The sequence below is a fragment of the Ziziphus jujuba genome, chromosome 4 (genome assembly GCF_031755915.1).
Source record: "Ziziphus jujuba cultivar Dongzao chromosome 4, ASM3175591v1".
In the NCBI taxonomy this organism is placed as follows: Eukaryota; Viridiplantae; Streptophyta; class Magnoliopsida; order Rosales; family Rhamnaceae; genus Ziziphus; species Ziziphus jujuba.
The window spans coordinates 28942238-28957579 of NC_083382.1; the positions used below are offsets into that span (position 1 = coordinate 28942238).

Consider the following 15342-nt stretch of genomic DNA (forward strand, 5'->3'; position numbering starts at 1 on the left):
TGCTTGAAATGCCGAAAGACAAAGTCCACATTGAAGCCGCATGGATTGTACCAAACTTTACCTGTCAGGACCCGTCCAGAATTCCTTCATCGGAACCCTAGACAAGCCCTGATCCCAGGGAAATACCACCGAACCTTCCAACGGAAAATCCAGCAGCACCTCCCCTAAGGGTAGGACTTACCAAAAATTTCCTGCACTGAAAACGCACTTCTATAATTGTCCCCTTATTCCTCCCACAATATTACAATTTGATTCCACAAATTTACAACACTTCAAAATAACAGTAAATCAGTGCATAGATAATAACTACACGTCCAATACAGTATACAGAACATTATACAAATAAATATGAATTAATACAATGACAGATACGGAAACAATACAAGATGAAGAGGAAAAAGGGAATAAATACTTCTTGGACTTTTGGCAACGAGCTGAGACGTCGGCTCGTCCCGGACGATCAACGTCTCCCAACCTGAACCTAGGAGAACGGAATTTAAGAGCGTGAGATGCTAATCATCTCAGTAAGTGACCCTATCTACTATACACCTTTAATATTAATAATATACCTAATAAAGGGATTTAATTAATCAATACCGAACAATTAAATAAATAAATAAATAAACATTTGAAGGTAATACTTTCTCTCAAAACCCTCACTATTCACTCCGTTGGAAATGTTCCCCTTTTTAAAACATTTTCACAAAACCGATATTCGTACTTCCCGAAAACCAAGGAACCAAATAATTTAATAAACAACAAATAAATAAATAAATACCCCAAATATAAATAAACTGCAATAAATTATAATAAATAATTTTGTATTTTTTGGGGTTTGCAATTTCTATTCGAAAAATTTGTACTTGACGCACCACACCATATACCAGTGATGCCCTCTGATACCCAGCGTCCTGAGCACCGACTGGCGGGGAGATTAAAGAGAGAAACTTGCAAACGGCACTTCGGCGTCCCGACAGTACCGCTGCTGAAACCATCATCCCGGCCAAGGAGGGGGGTGGCTGTGGCCAATAACAAACTTGCCTGCCCACGATCCAATGGCAACTCACGGGTGAAATAATAATACTTGCGCGCTAAACCACATATACATATACCAGAACACCAATACTGTGTGAATGCGTCTAAAATAATTATTAAACCAACCGTACCGTTTTCCAAAATTACCGTGGGAAATATACTAAATTTTCACAAAATACCATCCCACATATTTCCTTTTCACAATCCGGTACGAAAACATCAATAACAAATAAACCATAATTTTCTCGTAACACGACATGCAACAATTAAAATACCGCAGGCATAATTTATACAATTTAAACAAATATTTTCATAAAATATTTAACCCAATTATGCCCCAAAAAAATACTTAAAATCACGTACGATTATTACCGAAATACACTTTGCTCATGCATAAATAATAAATTAAACCACAATAAAATAATAATTACATCGTACCACATGAGCATGATTCAAATACCAATTAAACATAATTAATTGTCCAAAATATTTTTTAAGGTGGGTCACTCACCTGGAGCACGCAATTAAACCATGATCTACCATGGGATCAATTCCACGACTCACCGGTGCTCCTAAAACACAATTCACACACAGTCAAATAAATTAATATTTTATTCGGATAAATAATACCCGGTACCCGGGGGGTCAAACACAAACGTTATCCAAAATAGTCGAATAATATACCGAATCGAAGCTTGAGCGATGAGGATTACAAATCCGGTTTCCATCGACCCCAATTCCGTTGGAGGTGGCCGGAATTTGACCGGAAAGCTTCGGCCGGTTTTGATCCCTTCGTATCTTGCAAATCGACGGGAGTTGAGTTAATTGGAGCTCAGAATCGGAATCAGAGGGTCCAAATTAGTGGGAAAGGACCGGTTGCACGACCGGTGGCTGCCGGAAAATGGGCAAACCAGCGACACACCGGTTGCTGGCGTTGGAGGCCGATCTCGGCGCATCCGCTGGCCATTCGGCAGGAGATTTGGCCGCCGGTGTCGCCCAGCTGCGGGAAAATGTGCAGCAGAGAGAGAGAGAGACGGCCGGTGGGAAGGAAGAAAGAAAAGAAAGAAAGAAGAAGAAGAAGAAGAAGAAGAAGAAGAAGAAGGATCGGGCCCCGTGGCCTTTTTTCCCACGTGGGGGAAAAGAAAAGAAAAAGAAAAAGAAAAAGAAAAGAAAAAGGAAAATAAAATAAAATAAAAACAATTAAATAATTAAATAATAATATTATTATTTAAAATAATAATAAAATAATATGATATTACACATGGTTGACATGTGGCTTCTCAACATGGTGACACATGGTCACCTTCATTAAGTCACACGTGGCACATCGTTACACGTTTAAAAAAATAATATTAAAATAATACAGTATTTAAAAAAAAAACTCTATAGGTCCATAACTTTCAAACCACATGTCCAAATCGGACTTGCCGCTAGTCTACGGACTCGTATCGACGAGCACTTCACAATCATACATGAGTCAAAGCTCAACTTTACATGAATAAAAAGTCAACACCGGCACCCCTTGGACAGTTTGGACCTCAACTTGTTTTGCTTATAACTTTCAAACTGTAGCTCCGTTTTCAACGTGCTACTAGTCTATGAACTCGTGCCAACGTGTACTTCGTAACGGTACCTCAGTCAACCTAGAATTCCAATTGGATCAAAAAGTCAACTTTTGACCCCTTCGGTCAACGGTCAACGGTCAACAGTCAACCTCGGCCAACGTGTGAAAATTCCGACATGGTTCGGGACGGGGTGTTACATTACTGATCCCTTCACATCCTTAGGTAGATTTGTCTATGGATTTTATTCTTGGTTTGCCTAGGTCAAGGACAGATAAGGATTCAATTTTTGTTGTTGTGGATAGATTTTCTAAGATGGCGTATTTTATTGCATGTAATAAAACTGATGATACATCTAATGTTGCTAATTTATTTTTCAAAGAAATTGTGAGGTTACATGGAATGCCTAGGACTGTTGTTTTGGATAGGGATGCTAAGTTCTTAAGTTATTTTTAGAAAACTTTGTGGGCTAAGTTAGGTACTAAGGTTTTATTTTTAACTACTTGTCATCCACAAACTGATGGACAAACCAAAGTAGTGAATAGAACTTTGTCTGCATTGTTGAGAGCATTAATTAGTCGAAATTTGAGAACTTGGGAGGATTGTTTGCCACATGTTGAATTTGCTTATAATAGGTCTTTACATTCAGCAACTAAATTTACTCCTTTTGAAATTGTTTATGGTTTTAATCCTTTGACTCCATTAGATCTAACACCTTTACCTTTAATGAACGTGCTAATCTAGATGGGAAACAAAAAGCTGATTTTGTGAAGCAGATTCATGAAAAAACTAAAGCAAATATTGAGAGGATGACTGAGCAATATACAAGGAATGCTAATCAAGGCCAAAAACAAGTTGTGTTTAAACCTGGAGATTGGGTTTGGTTGCACCTAAGAAAGGAGAGGTTTTTCGAATAGCAGAAATCAAAATTGATGCCGGGAGGAGATGGACCTTTTCAAGTTTTGGAGCAGATAAATGACAATGCTTACAAACTTGATTTGCTGGGTGAGTATAATGTTAGTGCTACATTCAATGTTGCTGAATTGTCTCCTTTTGCTTCAGGTGATGACTTTGATTTGAGGGAAAATCCTTTTCAATAGCAGGGGAATGATGCGAATTTGCCCGAGCTCGCACACCCGACAACCCGCTAGGGTATTAATATGATATGGACAACTTTGCTGCCTTTATCCAGGGAGTAATTCATTCTCAAAAGGGCTTGTCCATACCCGATGATAAAAGACCTGTTTTAAGCATCCAAATGGTGGAGGTTGATACATCGGACATTTAAATCGGACACCCATATATCGGACATCTGACCTCAGACTTCGGACTGCGGACATCAAACATAACTTAGTTCAGACATCAGGCAGATATAAATTAGCTCGGACATCAGACATAAGTTAGCTTGGACATCAGATATAAGTTAGCTCGGATATCAGGCAGACATAAGTTAGCTCGGACATCATACATAAGTTAGCTCGGACATCAGGTAGACATGAGTTAGCTCGGACATCAGACATAACTTAGCTTAGTTGTCAAACTAGTCAACTCCTTTCCTAATTTAGGTTTGACTTTTTTTGGGTTTTTATTTATTTATTTGTTGGATAAATAAGTTTAGGAAAGTTATTATTTTATTATTTTCATTGTAAATTAATTAATTTATAATTCAAAATAACAGAATTAATTAATCCAAATTAGATTAGAAAAGGATGTGAAATTAGGCAATTTCCTAATTGGATTCTATGTTGGCCGAAATTTCTTAATCCCTTTAGGGTTTTATTTTCTTCATTCAAAGCCTATTTAAAGGCTTATTTTCAATGAGAAATTAAGCTTGAATTTTATACAAAAAGTTATTTGTGAGATTGAATTCTCTTTGTTCTTTTGAACACCTAAAACACCATTAGTGAATGAGTGTTTTAGTTTGACTTGTCGATAGGCCTTCCATCACCTATTGTGGCATCTTCATTATATAGCAAGACTTCTAATCACAAGTTGGTTAGGAGTCAAGTTGATTATTAGAACTTGAACATAATTAGATTTGGGCTAATATAATACGAGTTTAGAAGTAGATCATTTTAGGTTCGCATCAGATACTTTGGTCAATCCAAGGCAGTTTTCTACACTCTTACCAAATATATATGTTTACGCGTTAATGATTATTGTTCAAGAAACTAAAACTATAGTTTATAACTCAAGAAACTATAAATTATTATTCATGTATATATACTGATTCCTAGAACCCAAAAAAAAAAAAAAAAGTTTCATGTTTCGGAATTACAGGTTAGTGTAGTCTTTAGTGAGCCATGACTATGAGTGCTTATTCTTTTAATCTGTCATATGGTTTTAATAGAAAAGCCAATTTTTTGTCTGACATAGAAACTGGACATGTAATTAAGTTGAATTTTTTTTTTAAATTTTTGTTTAGCAATATGCTTACAGAATATTACACCTTAAAATGCAAAAACCATCTTTAAATCGGCTAGTTTGATACGTACATGCTCATCTTGCTTTGGGATTGTTGATCTCAGAAAACACAGTCCCAGACATTCCTTTAATAGATTGGTTGATGTCACTACTCTGATCACTACTACTTGGTTTTGTACCCCCACTCTTCTGTTCTGACTCATCCCAGCTACAACCAAATTTACCATCATCTTCACTGTAACTTAAGAACACAACTTCATCCCCACCCCTCATTTCACTTGAATTCTCCTCCGTGCTCTCTTACAGCTGCAATGCAAACTCTAGTCCCCACACCACATTGTTCATCGATGGCCATTCGCTTCCATTATCAACCAAACAACTCATCGCGATCTAACCGAACTTATTCAAACAGTCTGGTGCAATCTTACCCTTCAGATGTTTATCCACTATCTCATGAACTGTTCCAATGTGATAGCAATTTCAAGCCCACTCCACCAGTTTGATTTGCCTCTTCGCCACCAATCTTATTATAGGTGGCCTCGCACATAATGCCTTGCACAACACTACATCGAAGGAGTGCACGTCGGACTGCTCATCCAATGCTGACGTGGATAGTATTCTGGGTCCAAATACCCAGAATACTATCGATGTCATTGGCTAGGTTGGTAAGGCCCTCTTTTGGCAATCCAAAATCTGAAACTTTTGCTTCCCATTTCTCATCCAATAGTGTATTCGCTGTCTTTGCATCACGGTGAATGATTATGCGGTTTGCATCTGTATGAAGATAATGCAATCCACGAGCTGCTTCGATGCAAATCTCAAATTTTTTTTTTCAATGAAAGAGGTGGATTGTTGCTGTTGTAGAGGTGTTCCTGTAGAGCACACAAGGACCATCTCACGGTCATTGTGGCAGTATCCAATCAAAGAGACAAGACGGAGTTGAGAAAGCATCTCGATCATGCATTAGCGTGATATGAATTTGTATCGATTTTAACTTTATAGCATGATAATCAGATCAAACTTTATAGAAAAAATTGGCATATATAGAGACGTGTTCAGTACAAGACTAACACGTGAGTTCCTGTGCAAACACCTCATGCGATCAAAATACGTGGCAACTCATGTCCATGCACCATACTTGTACACTACACGTGTCACCACAAATCCTCATCACTTTAAATGAACTTAAGTTGAAGAACCAAGCATGCATATTAATTTGATCTATTTGATCGACAACTTCAAATGGAGAAATTGAAAAACATAAAAAAGAATCCGACAAATCAAAAACATGGGAGTACTAAACCATAAGGTCACTAGTAAGGTGTAGGTAGACTCAGAGTGCGATAGCCTTGCTGTTTGGTGAAGGACTTTGTTGACGGTTATGGGCAGTTGAACTGACTTATAGGTAAATATTAATGCGTTATTTTTGGTTTGTATTGGGGAATATGTTGGAAGTGTTTTCCACTTGCATGGGCCATGTACTACATGGGATATTAGAAGAACTGGTCTTATGGGGTTTATTGTTGTGTCGTATTATTAGTTGAGTTTGCTGCTATGATTAGTGGAGTTAACGTTTTTCTATTTTTATGTTATTAGTTGTAGCCTATAAATTGTAGCCACGAAAGTGATGAAGGAATATGAATAGAAATCCGAATTCTTCTCTTCCACTCTTTCTCTCTCTAGATTCTCTCTATAGTTTTCTTCTTTGTTTTGCCTTGTTTCGCATGACCAAAAATAGAGGTTTAATCTTCAACCTCACGAAGGCACACATCATTTTGGTATCAGAGCCAGGTTTATGGATACTCGGGGAAAGTCAAACGTGGAGTTTAGCAATGATGTCAATGAAGCCTTGGCCCGACATGAATCAAGGTTTGATCAAATGACACATGCCTTGCAGTAGGTACTGAGGAAAATACAAGCACTGCATGTAACCAACAGTCCACGGCCTTCGCTCCAAGAGGTTAACCCATTTGCAATAGGGGAATCCTCCAACACTCGTGGTGAACCACATCGATCGCAACTCAAATTGTCTTCTCCCAAATTTGATGGGGAAGACCCTTCAGGTTGGATATTTAAAGCATAACAATATTTTGAATGCCAAGGAATTCCAGCAGACCAATAAGTGCAACTTGCATCTTTCCACTTCAAGGGAATTACACTCCAATGGCAACGATGGTTGAGCAAATTCAAAGGACCCTTAACATGGGCTGAACTATCCCCAGCGGCTTTATCACATTTTGGTCTAACAGACTTTGAAGACCCATTTGAGGCTTTAACCTGACTACAGCAAACCTCCAACATATCTATATGCCAAGAGGCCTTTGAAAGGCTCTTTCATCAGGTAGATAACTTACCTGAAAGCTTTTTGATTGGCTGCTTCATTGTTGATCTCTGGGATGAGATCCACTTGGAATTGAAGATCAATCATCCAAGTATGTTAGTAGAGACAATTGGTGTGGCTAGATTAATTGAGGAGAAGAAAAAAATCCAGTGCAAAAGTACCCTAAACTACCAACCTCCAACTACCTCAGTTACCATGAAAGTAACTACCAAACCAAGTAGTGGTGTATTAGGTCCCTCGCCAAATACCAAAGACCAAGTCAATCCATTAGCGATCCGCTGAATCTCCATTCAAGAAGCTCATGAAAGAAGGAAAAAAGAACTCTGCTATTATTGTGACGACAAATTCATTCTGAGCCATCGATGCGAGCGACCACAATTATTCATGATTGAAGACTTCATGGATTCCCAATCTGAAGAAGTAAGTGACCCAGGCAGTCCACTGGACGTAGTGCCGAGATTTCTTTTCATGCGATTGCTGGAACAACTCATCCACAGACGATCCGTGTACTCGGCAAATTGGGGAACAAGGAATTGCCCGATTTGATCGACGGCGGTAGCACATAGAACTTTATTGACCAGGCCATTGTTGCACGGTATGGGTTGCCGATTTCACGAGATAGGAAATTCCAAGTCATGGTAGCAAGCAAGGAGAATATTAAGTGTGTTGGGTTATGTTGGGCACTCACCCTCCTCATCCAAGGAGTTTCGGGTCATTGTCGATTTCTACATACTTCCAGTAGCGGCGTGCCCATTCGTCTTGGGGGTGCAGTAGTTGGAAACACTTGGACCAATTGGGACTAATTATTCCACTCTTACAATGATTTTTAAGAAGGATGGACTCTACCATACGTTCCAAGGGATAAAAAATAAAAGCCTAGAGGTCTTGGTAGAGAAGGATTTTAACAACTTGCAAGGGATTAGTTCTCATGGCACCATTGTTTTTCTTCAGCTACGTTCCACCAAACTCACAAAACCAATGGACCCATATCCTGAGGATCTTGGGCAACTCCTCATGGACCCATTGTTTTTCGAAACCCTTACTACCTTTCCTCCACAGCGAACACATGATCACCACATACCGTTGCAACCAAAGGCTAAACTAGTGAGCGTTCGACCCTATAGATACTCATACTACCAGAAAAAAAAATGAGATAGAGAGGATGGTGCATGAACTCCTTCAAACGGGTCTTATCCGCCCTAGTCATAGTCCATTTTCATCACCTATGTTGCTGGTCAGAAAAACCAATGGGGGATGGCGCTTTTGTGTGGATTATCACCCGTTGAATCAGATCACCATCAAAGATAAGTTTTTGGTTCTAGTCATTAATGAATTACTTGATGAATTGTATGGTGCCAAGTTTTTCTCTAAATTAGATCTTCGAGCGGGATATCACCAGATTCAGGTCCATAATAGTGATATTCCAAAGATGGCTTTCCGCACTCATGAGAGACATTATGAATTTCTTGTCATGCCTTTCGGACTCACTAATGCCCCGACCACCTTTCAACGGCTCATGAATGACCTCTTCCGATCATAGCTCCGGCGTTTCATTCTGGTGTTCTTTGACGATATATTGATTTATTCCAAAACATCGGATGAGCACCTACAACATCTTTGCGTTACTTTATCTCTTCTGGCTGAAAATAAACTATTTGCAAAAATGTCTAAGTGCAGGTTTGGTGTCACCAGAGTGGACTACATGGGTCACATCATCTCCGATCAAGGGGTAGCTTTGGCTTGGCCAACTTCTACATCAGCAAAGGAAGTCTGCGGTTTTCTCGAGTTAGCCTGTTATTATCAAAAATTCATTCGACACTTTGCTGGATTGGCAACTTATGAGATCCAATATCGGTTAGAAAGGAAAACAAAGCATGCCTTATAAGGGTATGGATACCTTTCCCTTGTGACTCGTGTTACACCTGTGCAAGTGGGGCCCAAAGCGGACAACATCATATGCGGGTGGGCTGGGCTGTTACAGTTGATATTAGAGTCAATACCCGGATCGGTGTGCCAACGAGGACGCTGGGCCCCAAGGGGGGTGGATTGTGAAATCCCACATCAGTTGGAAAGGAGAACTAAGCATGCCTTATAAGGGTGTGGATACCTTTCCCTTGTGATGCATTTTAAACCTGTGCAGACGGGGTCCAAAGCGGACAATATTACATGCGGGTGGGCTGGGCTGTTACATAGTCCCATTGATATGACTTCTAACTTTAGAGGGTTTCCATTGGAATTTAGAGGTAGAGGAATCATTCCAATAGTTAAAAAAAGCTCTAACTTCAACCCCGATTCTTAGTCTTCCTGATTTCTCCCAAACATTTGTCATTGAATGTGATGGTAGTGGGAATCGTCTTCGTGTGGTACTTATGCAACACAACTGTCCTATTGCCTATTTCAGTGAAGCATTCAAATTTACAGCTCTTACACTCTCTACCTATGAGAAGGAAATGATAGTCATTGTTAAGGCAGTTCAGAAAGGGCAATCATATTTGTTGGGCAAGCTGTTTACGATCTGTACGGACCAGCATAGCCTTAAATATCTAATGGAGAAGCAGATTGCAACTCCTGCACAGACCCAGTGGCTGCCCAAAATCTTGGAATATGATTATATCATTGAATATAAAAACAGGGCCGAAAACCAAGTTGCAGATTCTTTGTCAAGGAAGGTATAATCTCAATTCTTATCTATCTCCATGCCACATGTTGACTGGTGGGCTGAGTTGGAGGCTGAAATGGACAAAGACCTCTTTTATAAGCACCTAGAAGTAGATCCTGCGCGTCATTTGCGTGATGGTGTCTGGTTTCCTAGCATCCTCACGAAATGTCACTCCACACCCACTGGGGGCCACTTTGGTTTTCATGAAACATTGTCCAGAGTACAACGCACATTCTTCTGGCCCAATGTACGACGTTCGGTTAAGTAATTTCTACAGCAGTGCGATGTGTGCCAATGTTACAAAGCTGATAGCATGAAACCAGCAGGTTTGCTCCAACCTCTTCATCTTCTTGACCGTGTTTGGTTTGATATATCCATGGATTTTGGTGAGGGATTAACTCTCTCCAATGGTTATTTAGTTGTAATGGTGGTTGTTGATCGGCTCACAAAATATGCCCATTTTATTCCTTTGAAGCACCCATATACGACATCATCAGTGGCTAAAACTTTTGTGGCCCAAGTGGTCCGTTTACATGGAATGCCAACTTCCATTGTCAATGATAGGGACCGGGTATTTATAAGTTCTTCTTGGTGAGCACTATTTCAACTTCATGGCACTAAGTTGCGAATGAGCTCTAGGTACCACTCGCAATCAAACGGCCATATTGAATTCATTAATCGCTTATTGGAACAATACCTATGCTGTTTCATGGGGAACTGTTCGCACAAATAGGTAGAGTGGCTACCTTGGGCAGAATACAGTATAACACTTCTCTTCATTCATCCACTGGCATACTCCATTTGAGGGCCTTTATGGAGTGCCTCCGCCTGCCCTCATGGCCTATGTTCCAGGAACAACTCGGGTGACTGCAGTTGATACCTACCTCCGTGACCGTGAAGAGATTCTGCAAGAGCTGCATTCCAATCTTGTGCACGTTTAGAATCTTATGCACCAGTTTGCTGATCGGCACCGCCGAGATGTTATTTTTAATGTGGGTGATTTTGTCTATGTCAAACCTCAACCATATAGACAGCAATCGATGGCTTACCGAAGTTCTATGAAATTCTCTCCACGATTTTTTAGTCCTCATGAAATCATCGGAAAAATCGATCCTGTGGCTTACCGCTTAGCTCTTCCCCCTGGATCACGCATCCATAACGTGTTTCATGTGAGTATGTTGCGCAAGCATATTGGACTAGTTATTTCGGTGACAGAACAATTGCCACCTATGGATGAGGCTAATCTTACCTCATTACCTTAGCCCGAAGCTGTTTTAGATCGTTGGGTCATTCAAAAAGGGAAGTACAGACCCAAGACTGAAATCTTGGTCAAGTGGAAGGGAGCCTCAATGGAGTTAACGTGTTTCTTGCTGTGAGTGTTGTTGGTGGAGTTAACGTTTTCCTATTTTTATGTTATTAGTTGTAGTCTATAAATTATAGCCACGAAAGTGATGAAGGAATATGAATAGAAATCTGAATTCTTCTTTTCCATTCTTTCTCTCTCTAGTTTCTCTTTCTAGATTCTCTCTATAGTTTTCCTCCCTGTTTTGCCTTGTTTCGCACAATGTTTTCCACTTGCATGGGCCATGCACTACGTGGGATATTGGAAGAACTGGTCTTATGGGGGTTGTTGCTATATCATGTTATTAGTTGGGTTTGTTGCTATGAGTGTTGTTAGTGGAGTTAACGTTTTCCTATTTTCATGTTACTAGTTATAGCCTATAAATTGTAGCCACGAAAGTGATAAAGTAATATGAATAGAAATCCGAATTCTTCTCTTCCACTCTTTCTCTTTCTAGTTTCTCTCTATACTTTTCCTCTATGTTTTGCCCTATTTTGCACAACCAAAAACAAAGGCTTAATCCTCAACCTCACGGAGGCACACATCAAAATACTTTTAAGTTAGTGACTTCATCCCAAATATGGTAATCTAAACCGATGTGCTATCAAAGGAGCCACAGTCGATAATTATGTTGTCCAGAGGAATGTAAGGCACTGCTAAAACAGTAACATTGTCGAAAATGAAAAAAAGAATCCTAAAATTCAGCGGTTTGCCAAAATCATCCATTCGAGATAGAGGTGTAAATGAACCATGTAAATAAACCGTGTCGAGCTAATTATTAGCATTATTAAGCTCGATTTGCTTTGCATGAGTTTAAAAATGTTAAAACTTGGTTCAAATTCATAAAATTTTAAAACACAAACTCAAATTATATTCGACTCATTTGCAAAAAAATTCGAGTTGAGTTTAACTAGGCTTGGATTATTAAAATTTAATATTTATCTTTAAAATAAAAATATTTCATTAATAATTAATAAATTTTAATTATTCTATTAATTTTATTATAAAATTAATTTCGTTGTAAAAATTTAATAAATTTAAAATATAAAAAATATTATTTATGTATTATAAATATTTATTGTATTTAAATTTATAATATAATTTTTTATTTAAATTATAATATAATTTTTTATTTAAATTATAATATAATTTTTTATTTAAATTATAATATAATTTTTTATTTAAATACATATAAATGATAATTTTGAATTATTTATGAACTATTTATGAATTTAATTCATTGTTCAAGATTGGTTGCGAGTCTCATTTTTTGCATAAGCTTGATTCGTTTTATTTATGAGTAGTGTTCGAACAAACTAAAACCAAGCCAAGCTAAATCCATCGTGAACTGTTTTGAACCTATTTACAGCCCTAATTGTAGACGAAAAAAGAAAATGATTCTTTCTATTATCATGTCTAAGCATTTTTTGTTTGTATGTTCACTTTAAGTCAACGTTGATTTTTACCGGTTGTAGGCAACAGAACGTAATCGAGGGGTTAAAAAATTATGTGGTCCTCCAATAAAACTTTTAAGCCTCAGCCATGGTCAATTACTTATTTTATTATTTCTTATTTCTTATTTCTTATTATTATTATTATTATTATTATTATTATTTGTGAATATCGCTGAATTTCTTATTGGATACGGAAGTTTCTACTTTTTTGTGGTCCCCAATAAACCATTTAACTAAACTTTAAGAAAAATATCTTTATCTTTATTTCATTTAAAGATTGTCCTTTCTTGTCCCCAAATTTTGAGTTCAAGCTTGGTAATAAAATTCTTTTTTCCAATTTATCAAAAAAAAAAAAAATTGCCCTTCATTATCAAGTTTTAAATATTATCACATTATTTTACAATATATTATACTTTTATAATTGAACTAATTATTTACATCAAATTTTGTTATTTTGTTGTCAAATACTTATAACAGTGTATTTAAACAAAAGTTTTTTTTTTTTCTTTTTTTTGTTTTGTTTTGTTTCGGTGAATGTATATTTAAAACTAAAAATTGTATGATATTATTGCATGCATTTTTATGGCTGTCAATTTTTTATGTACTTTAATAATGACAAACAAATAAGTTTGTGATACTTTTTATATTTATCGATTTATCACGTCGTTAAAATAATTATCTCAAATAATGTGTTAATCAAGTACGATATATAATATCATTAATTACATATCCATTAATTATAAAATTTAGCCATCAATTACTTGTGTGCTCATTTCAATATAATTATTCAGCCTTGTCAGTTTGAGCGTGTGGTTGATTTTTTTTTTTTTTTTTTTTTTTGTGGGGGGGGGGGGGGTGTGAATATTCATCTTTGAATTGAAATTTGAAAACACAGAAAAGCTACTATAATTTTATGGATTCATCTCCCCTTTAAACTGTGAGCCCCACGTGATGACTACTGCTTGAGCCGTTTGGTCGTGACAGTACACCAAGTCGTGGTGCCGTCGTCGATGTACCCTTTAAACACGTTACAAAAACCTCCACGACAAAAAATTGAAACTTTATCCAAGATGTTGGTGGGGACAGTGATCGCAACCTGGGAAAAGTACTGTCGACATGACATGATGGTATGCATGAACCGAGCTCATTTCTAAGTGCTACAGAGCGTAATATATTTTTTCGGATGAACCACGGGTCTTGATGGACTTAAAAGAGGTTAAAAAACAGAAATTTGACCCTACTGAAGAGCTTCCATCAATGTTGACGGAATATTGACTTTTCTTTCATTCCTCTTCGAGAAGTAAATAACATACTTGTACTCTCACCACAAATCCTCATCACTTTAAATGAACTTCAGTTGAAGAACCTGGCATGCATATTAATTAGATCTATTTGATCAACAACTTCAAACGGAGAAACTTAGAAACATAAAAAAGAGTCCAACGAATCAAAAACGTGGGAGGACTAAACCTCAAGGCGACTACTAAGGTGTAGGTGAACTCAGCGCGGGATAGCCTTGCTGTCTGGTAAAGGACTCTATTGACGGGTATAGAGGTTCATTGAGCCGAATCTAGTTAAGTATTGATATTATTAAGCTCCATTTATATAATTTTAAAAATGCTGAAATTTCGTTTAAATTTATAAAATTTTAAAATACTTGTTCAAATTCGATTCGATTTGTTCATAAAAACTAGAAAAAATTTGAGTGTAGCTTAATTCAGTTTGCATTATAAAAATTTAAAAATTTACATAATTATATTTTTAATAAAAATTATACATTAATAATTAATAAATTTTAATTATTTTATTATAAATTAATTTAATTTTAAAAATTTAATAAATTTAAATATAAAAATATATTATTTATGCATGATAAATATTCATTATATTTAAATTTATAGTATAATTTTTTATATAAATAATAATATTTAAATTTATAATATTATTTTTTATATAAATACATATGAATGATAATATTATATTACTCATGAACTAATTACAAGTTTAATTTATTATTTAAGATTGATTTGTAAACTTTGTTTATTATTTAAATTTATTTTATTTTATTTATAAGTAGAGTTTGAGCAAGCTAAAATAGTTGAACCGAATATGAACTGTTTCGAACTTATTTACAGCGCTAATTGGAGATGAAAAAAAAAAAAAAAAAAAGAAGGGAGAAAAGATCGATGCCTAAGCATTTTTCGTTTATATGTTCACTTTAAGTCAACGCTCATTTTTTCCGTTCGTAGGCAACAGAACGTAATCGAGGGGTTCAAAATTTATGCGCTCGTCCAAGAAAACTTTTAAGCCTCAACCATGGTCAATTGCTGATTTTATTATTTCTTATTTCTTATTTATTATTATTATTATTATTTGTGAATATTGCTGAATTTCTTATTGGATGCTGAAGTTTCTACTGTTTTTTGTGGTTCCAATCCCATAAACTATTTAGCTGAACTTTAAGAAAAATATCTTTATCTTTATTTGCTTTACAGATTGTCCTTTCTTCTCCCCAAATTTTGAGT

The 15342-nt window shown here is 36.7% G+C and overlaps 1 long non-coding RNA gene and 1 pseudogene across 1 annotated transcript in view; both read right to left on the bottom strand.

Moving 5' to 3' along the window:
* The window catches only part of LOC132803461 (uncharacterized), a 466094-nt gene that overhangs the window by 255872 nt on the left and 194880 nt on the right, over positions 1-15342 (bottom strand). The gene's annotated exons all lie outside the window — the stretch shown is intronic.
* On the bottom strand, positions 5097-13940 carry LOC112491367 (receptor-like protein kinase FERONIA; annotated as a pseudogene).